This window comes from Procambarus clarkii, chromosome 9 (genome assembly GCF_040958095.1).
Source record: "Procambarus clarkii isolate CNS0578487 chromosome 9, FALCON_Pclarkii_2.0, whole genome shotgun sequence".
Lineage (NCBI taxonomy): Eukaryota > Metazoa > Arthropoda > Malacostraca > Decapoda > Cambaridae > Procambarus > Procambarus clarkii.
The window spans coordinates 34,101,635-34,108,416 of NC_091158.1; the positions used below are offsets into that span (position 1 = coordinate 34,101,635).

The 6,782-nt window shown below is 34.6% G+C and overlaps 1 non-coding gene across 1 annotated transcript; it reads left to right on the forward strand.

The window, feature by feature from the left end:
* Positions 1 to 3,698: 3,698 nt before the first annotated feature.
* TRNAQ-UUG (transfer RNA glutamine (anticodon UUG)) lies at positions 3,699 to 3,770 on the forward strand. The gene has a single exon. It is a non-coding gene; the product is annotated as a tRNA-Gln (tRNA).
* The last annotated feature ends 3,012 nt before the right edge of the window (positions 3,771 to 6,782 follow it).

Here is a 6,782-nt window from a genome sequence, read left to right on the forward strand (position 1 = left end):
CAACTAACTAGAGCAAAATTTATCATTGGAATTTCTAAATCGACCCATTGACGAGAAGAGGTAAGCAGAATCAGTGATAATTGTATGAATATCATTAGCCAAAGGTTTATCATCCTCTCAACATGTATTCAAAATATTACTGGAATAACTTATCATAACAGAAAATTGCCCCAGACGATTCTTTGGAAGTAGAAAAAACTCTCAAAATCGACTTCAGGTAAACTACAGGAAGAACATTGTTATCCAGATGTGCTTCGCTATCTACACGAACACAAAATGAACGTCGCTTGCAACGCAGCTAACTCCCCAGCCTCGCCGACGACATGCACCTTCTCCAGCTGCATGAATGACAAAATTTTTTCCTAAGGCACAAATTGCTTAAGAATCTTCTTCGCTCTCATAGAACACCCGAGAAGCCTCTTTTGCTGTACGGATCACCATAATACCCTCATATCGCAACCCGAGAATCCAATTTATAACCACGACAGCTTCCGAAGCATACCAACTCTTTCATACATATCTTTCTTTCAGTCATGAATAAGATCTCACATGAATGTTTCCCATCTCAAAGTCAAGGCCGCAACCAACTATCACCTCAACTACACCACTTGAAGATCAAGAACAACATTAAGAATATAGACGCCGGGAGTGTACCTATACCACTCAGAGACTAGTAGTAGGGACCTAAACTATGGTCAAGAGAAAGGTATACTTGTTTTGTTCATTAGCTTGATATTAAGATAAATTTTAATGCATTTCAAGTTTTTATTCTCATAAAGCCATTATTAAACCTATTGAGGTTGAAAGGCTCAACCCTAACATAAAACCAATAAACTTTTATTATTAATTATTATCAGCACTTCGTCCTTGCGTGAGACGAATACCAACATTATGATGTGCAAACATTTATCACATTTCTTATCGTCTTTGGTTACATAAATCATGTAAATTTTGATACACATCGAACAGGATGTAACGTGTTTATCACATTCTTGTTTTAAAAACTTGTTACAGGACATTTTCTTGGTTAATCTCTATTATGCACACCATCATGTGCTGCCAAAAATTATATATTAACAGCAAATAGCATATATAGTGTAGGCTTTACCCCTCCCCCCCCCCCCCCCACCCACTTCCCCAAAGTTGTGACATCAGCGAGACTGGCCAGCATGAGCATGTGAAGTGGGAAGTAATTGATGTGACTGGGACTCACGTCCCAGTCACATCAAATACCAACCACCATATCATGGATAACAGAGAATCAGTTACTGATTATTTGATTGATACATCACGTTAATGTGAATAGTTTTAGTAGAAGTAGTAGTTGTAGTAATTGCTGTAGAAGAAAACGTAGTAGTAAAAGTAGTATAGTAATAGTTGTAATAGTAGTTGTTGATGTGGTTATAGTAGTGGTAGTTGTTGCAGTAGTAATAGTAGTAATAGTATTAATAGTAAGGGAAGGAAATAATACGGAGAAAGTGGCAAGCCATTACAATTATCAAGCATTATAGTCGCAATTAATATTAGTAGTTATAGTAGTAGTAATATTTATAGTGGTATTAGTAGTAGCTGGAGTAGTATCGGTAGTAGTAGTGATATCAGTAATAGCTCTAATAATTAAAGAAGTCATAGGTGAAGTAGTAGTATTAGTAGAAGTAGCTGAAGTAGTACCAGTAGTAAAAGTAGTGGTAGTTGTAGCAATAGCTGTAATAGTAGTAGCAGAAGAACCTACAGTAGTTATCATCTTCGGGAGTTATTGATGATATTATTATTATATAGTTCTATTTTTTTTTATTAAACTGTCATTCAAAATTGGTTGAAAATAAAAACTTTAGGAGCATAATATTTATTAGAACCCTCATATGTACATGAAAAAAAAGTTTAGGGAAATTTCCTAAATTTAACCTCCTTTGTTACATAGTTATATTCGCTATGATAAATAAGAGAATGTCGTCCACGTGGCTCATGAATCCTAGCATTGCGAATGTTGTCCCATTTACAATCAATTTACAATCAAGGAATGCACTCCAAGATCTGTTAGCTTCAAAATATTCGTCCAATATTGTTTTCATGCAAATTCATAATATTAAATTATGCAATAAGTAGAATCATACCAGCATAATAATCGAGAAGGTTACTGAAATACGACGAATCATTATTACTTTTAAGTGTGATCATTACAAGTTAACCCGATGACTAAATTACACACGTTTACGTAGCCTTAAACTGTGATGCCAACTAAACCTATTTCAAATATTTTATGTTATCAAAATTCTTATCGGAGTTTAGCATGCGACTGTCAAACGTAGGGAACATTTTAGAACTTGTAAGAATCCAGTCATTATTGTTACTGAAACATTTCGAATAATGTGGATTTCGGTCCATTAGCGGATGTACATTTAGATTCCTGTAGGTTTGGGTTGGGTGAAGTGTGCTGAGTGGAGGGAAATATGGCAGGGGCGTTAGGCTCTGGGCGATACCCATCTCCCGTCTATGGCGTTTTAAGGGAAATACATCTTCGCGGTCTACTGAGTTCAAATGTCCTTCCAGTCTCCAGCGATTTATCCACCTACACACAGTGGAGGCGCTGGTGCCTCTCTCCCTAGCAATAGCTCGAGCTGACTTTCCCTTCCTCCACAACTGTACGAAGATGACACGATCGGCCAGAGAGGTCTGAGTGCGTCCTTGTGCCCGCTCCATGTTCCTGTTAGACAATATAGACGTCTTCAGAATAATATATATTACCTCGCTAAATATGTCATGAGATTATGATTTTTGATGTCGAGGAACAAAAATATACCACTGTAATTAATATGAAAAGTTAAAAGTAAGTGAATAGGTAAAGACTGTTCATCTGTGGTTAAGTGATTCAAAAAACAAGTTCTTATATTTCATTAGAGGGTAATATATACTTCTAAGAAAGTTTTAGTCTGAACTGACTAGAGATGTTGATAAATACATGAAACTTGGTTTCAGTCTATTTTCCTCCACCTTATTATCACGATATATATATATATATATATATATATATATATATATATATATATATATATATATATATATATATATATATATATATATATATATATATATATATATATATATATGTATATTTTTTTTTTTGTGAGGGTACCACCTCTGGTGCCAATGTGGGGACCCATAGCCTCGGAGAAGAAAATAAAAAGTATTCAGAGGAGCCCCCGTGGTCTCTCACCGAACACTAATATTATCTTCTACCACCCCCATTCTTTTGTATGTACACATATATATTTACTTTATTTGAACTTTGTTACAAAAAAGGAGTTACATATGGGTTACAAAGATGGTTATCATAGGTTGTCGAGTTCCTCCAGCTCCTCAGATGGCGGGCAGGAACCCTGGATGCAGTGCGCATTACCCCTCTGTATCGCCACACTGAGGCGCTGGAAAAGAAAGCTTGCAGCTCTTGGGTCCCTTGTTGTTTCAATGAACTTAGAACCCAGTTCCTTCAAAAAACTGGTAGCACTTTTACCCCAGGCGCCGAGTGTCTCAGAAGCAATGGAGACAAAATTGTAGTGGTGATCCAGTTCTCTATACTTACGGGATTTGGCTGCTTCCCTGTGCGTGGCAGTGCCACCTGGTTTTGCAACACTGAGGTTAATGTAGGTGTTAGCCATAAGTGTTATCGGTCCCATGGTGTAATGTATGTAGGTGTTATCGGTCCCATGGTGTAATGGTTAGCACCCTGGACTTTGAATCCAGAGATCCGAGTTCGAGTGTCGGTGGGACCTGTGTTTATAGCAACTCTAGAATCAGACACAGGAGAAGTAACACATTACTTCCATTACTCCTGGGTAGAGCATGTGTGTATATCCGTAAAGAGATTTATTGTGACAATACAAACATACAGCTTGAGCTGCCCCTCGATAGACTACGACAGCATCTATTCAAGCTTTATATATATGTATATATATATATATATATATATATATATATATATATATATATATATATATATATATATATATATATATATATATATATATATATATATATATATATATTAGTAGCAGTCTTTCCTGTAGACATATATTATTAAATATGACCGAAAAAGTAAGATTAATAATTCTAACACGAATTTTCCCGATCTTTCGTACATTTCTTTTCACTGTTGGTGGTAATTCAAAAATCAATTCTCCAAAATTCATTTTTATTTCTAGTCTGACGCGACACTTGAGCGCGTTTCGTTAAACTTATTACATTTTCAAAGACTTTCGTTTACACATACACAACTGAATAGAACTTACACATCTCCGATTTGTTTATATCTACATTTGAGTGAAGTGGATGGGGTGAGGTGGTATTAATAGGGTATTAAATTCATCAACACAAGACAGAACACGAAACAATGGGTATTGTATGGAAGTGATTGTAGAAAGCCTATTGGTCCATATTTCTTGATGCTTCTATATTGGAGCGGAGTCCTGAGGTGGGTAGAATATAGTTGTGCATTAATTGGCTGTTGATTGCTGGTGTTGACTTTTTAATGTGTAGTGCCTCGCAAACGTCAAGCCGCCTGCTATCGTTGTATCTATCGATGATTTCTGTGTTGTTTACTAGGATTTCTTTGGCGATGGTTTGGTTGTGGGAAGAGATTATATGTTCCTTAATGGAGCCCTGTTGCTTATGCATCGTTAAACGCCTAGAAAGAGATGTTGTTGTCTTGCCTATATACTGGGTTTTTTGGAGCTTACAGTCCCCAAGAGGGCGTTTGAAGGCATAGACGACGTTGGTCTCTTTTAAAGCGTTCTGCTTTGTGTCTGGAGAGTTTCTCATGAGTAGGCTGGCCGTTTTTCTGGTTTTATAGTAAATCGTCAGTTGTATCCTCTGATTTTTGTCTGTAGGGATAACGTTTCTATTAACAATATCTTTCAGGACCCTTTCCTCCGTTTTATGAGCGTTGGAAAAGAAGTTCCTGTAAAATAGTCTAATAAGGGGAATAGCTGTTGTGTTAGTTGTCTCTTCAGAGGTTGCATGGCTTTTCACTTTCCTTCTTATGATGTCTTCGACGAAACCATTGGAGAAGCCGTTGTTGACTCTCTTTCTCTCTCTCTCTCTCTCTCTCTCTCTCTCTCTCTCTCTATATATATATATATATATATATATATATATATATATATATATATATATATATATATATATATATATTTATATATATATATATATATATATATATATATATATATATATATATATATATATATATATATATATATATATATATATATATATATATATATGTCGTACCTAGTAGCCAGAACGCACTTGTCAGGCTACTATGCAAGGCCAGATTTTCCTAATAGGCCAAATTTTCATGAATTAATTGTTTTTCGACTACCTAACCTATCCTAACCTATAAAGATAGGTTAGGTAGGGTTGATTAGGTTCGGTCATATATCTATGTTAATTTTAACTCCAATCAAAAAAATTGACCTCAAACATAATGAAATGGGTAGCTTTATCATTTCATAAGAAAAAAATTGAGAAAATATATTAATTCATGAAAACTTGGCGTATTAGGCAAATCGGGCCTTGAATAGTAGGCTGAGAAGTGCGTTCTGGCTACTAGGTACGACATATATATATATATATATATATATATATATATATATATATATATATATATATATATATATATATATATATATATATATATATATATATATGTCGTACGTATATATATATATATATATATACATATATATATATATATATATATATATATATATATATATATATATATATATATATATATATATATGTATATATATATATATATATATATATATATATATATATATATATATATATATATATATATGTCGTACCTAGTAGCCAGAACTGAATTAATATATTTTCTCAAATTTTATTCTTATGAAATGATAAAGCTACCCATTTCATTATGTATGAGGTCAATTTTTTTTTATTGGAGTTAAAATTAACGTAGATATATGACCAAACCTAACCAACCTTACCTAACCTAACCTAACCTATCTTTATAGGTTAGGTTAGGTTAGGTACGTTAGGTAGTCGAAAAAACATTAATTCAGTAAAACTTGGCTTATTAGGCAAATCAGGCCTTGCATAGTAGGCTGAGAAGTGAGTTCTGGCTACTAGGTACGACATATATATATATATATGTCGTACCTAGTAGCCAGAACGCACTTCTCAGCCTACTATGCAAGGCCCGATTTGCCTAATAAGCCAAGTTTTCCTGAATTAATATATTTTCATAATTTTTTTCTTATGAAATGATAAAGCTAACCATTTCATTATGTATGAGGTAATTTTTTTTTATTGGAGTTAAAATAACGTAGATATATGACCGAACCTAACCAACCCTACCTAACCTATCTTTGTAGGTTAGGTTAGGTTAGGTAGCCGAAAAACTTAGGTTAGGTTAGGTTAGGTAGGTTAGGTAGTCGAAAAAACATTAATTCCTGAAAACTTGGCTTATTAGGCAAATCGGGCCTTGCATAGTCGGCTGAGAAGTACGTTCTGGCTACTAGGTACAACATATATATATATTGTGACGATAATCTCCTTCAAGAGATTGAGCCTGCTCTTCCCTAAAAAATACGTCTCTACAAATCTATATACAACTACTATGTAAGAAATATTCAACAACGACAACAACACCAGCAAGGTTTGCCAGAGCGCAAAACGTATGCAGCCAGGAACACCTGCTCCACCTCAAACCGCCAAACTACCTGTCTTGTCGCCGGCTCCTCGCTGATTGGCTG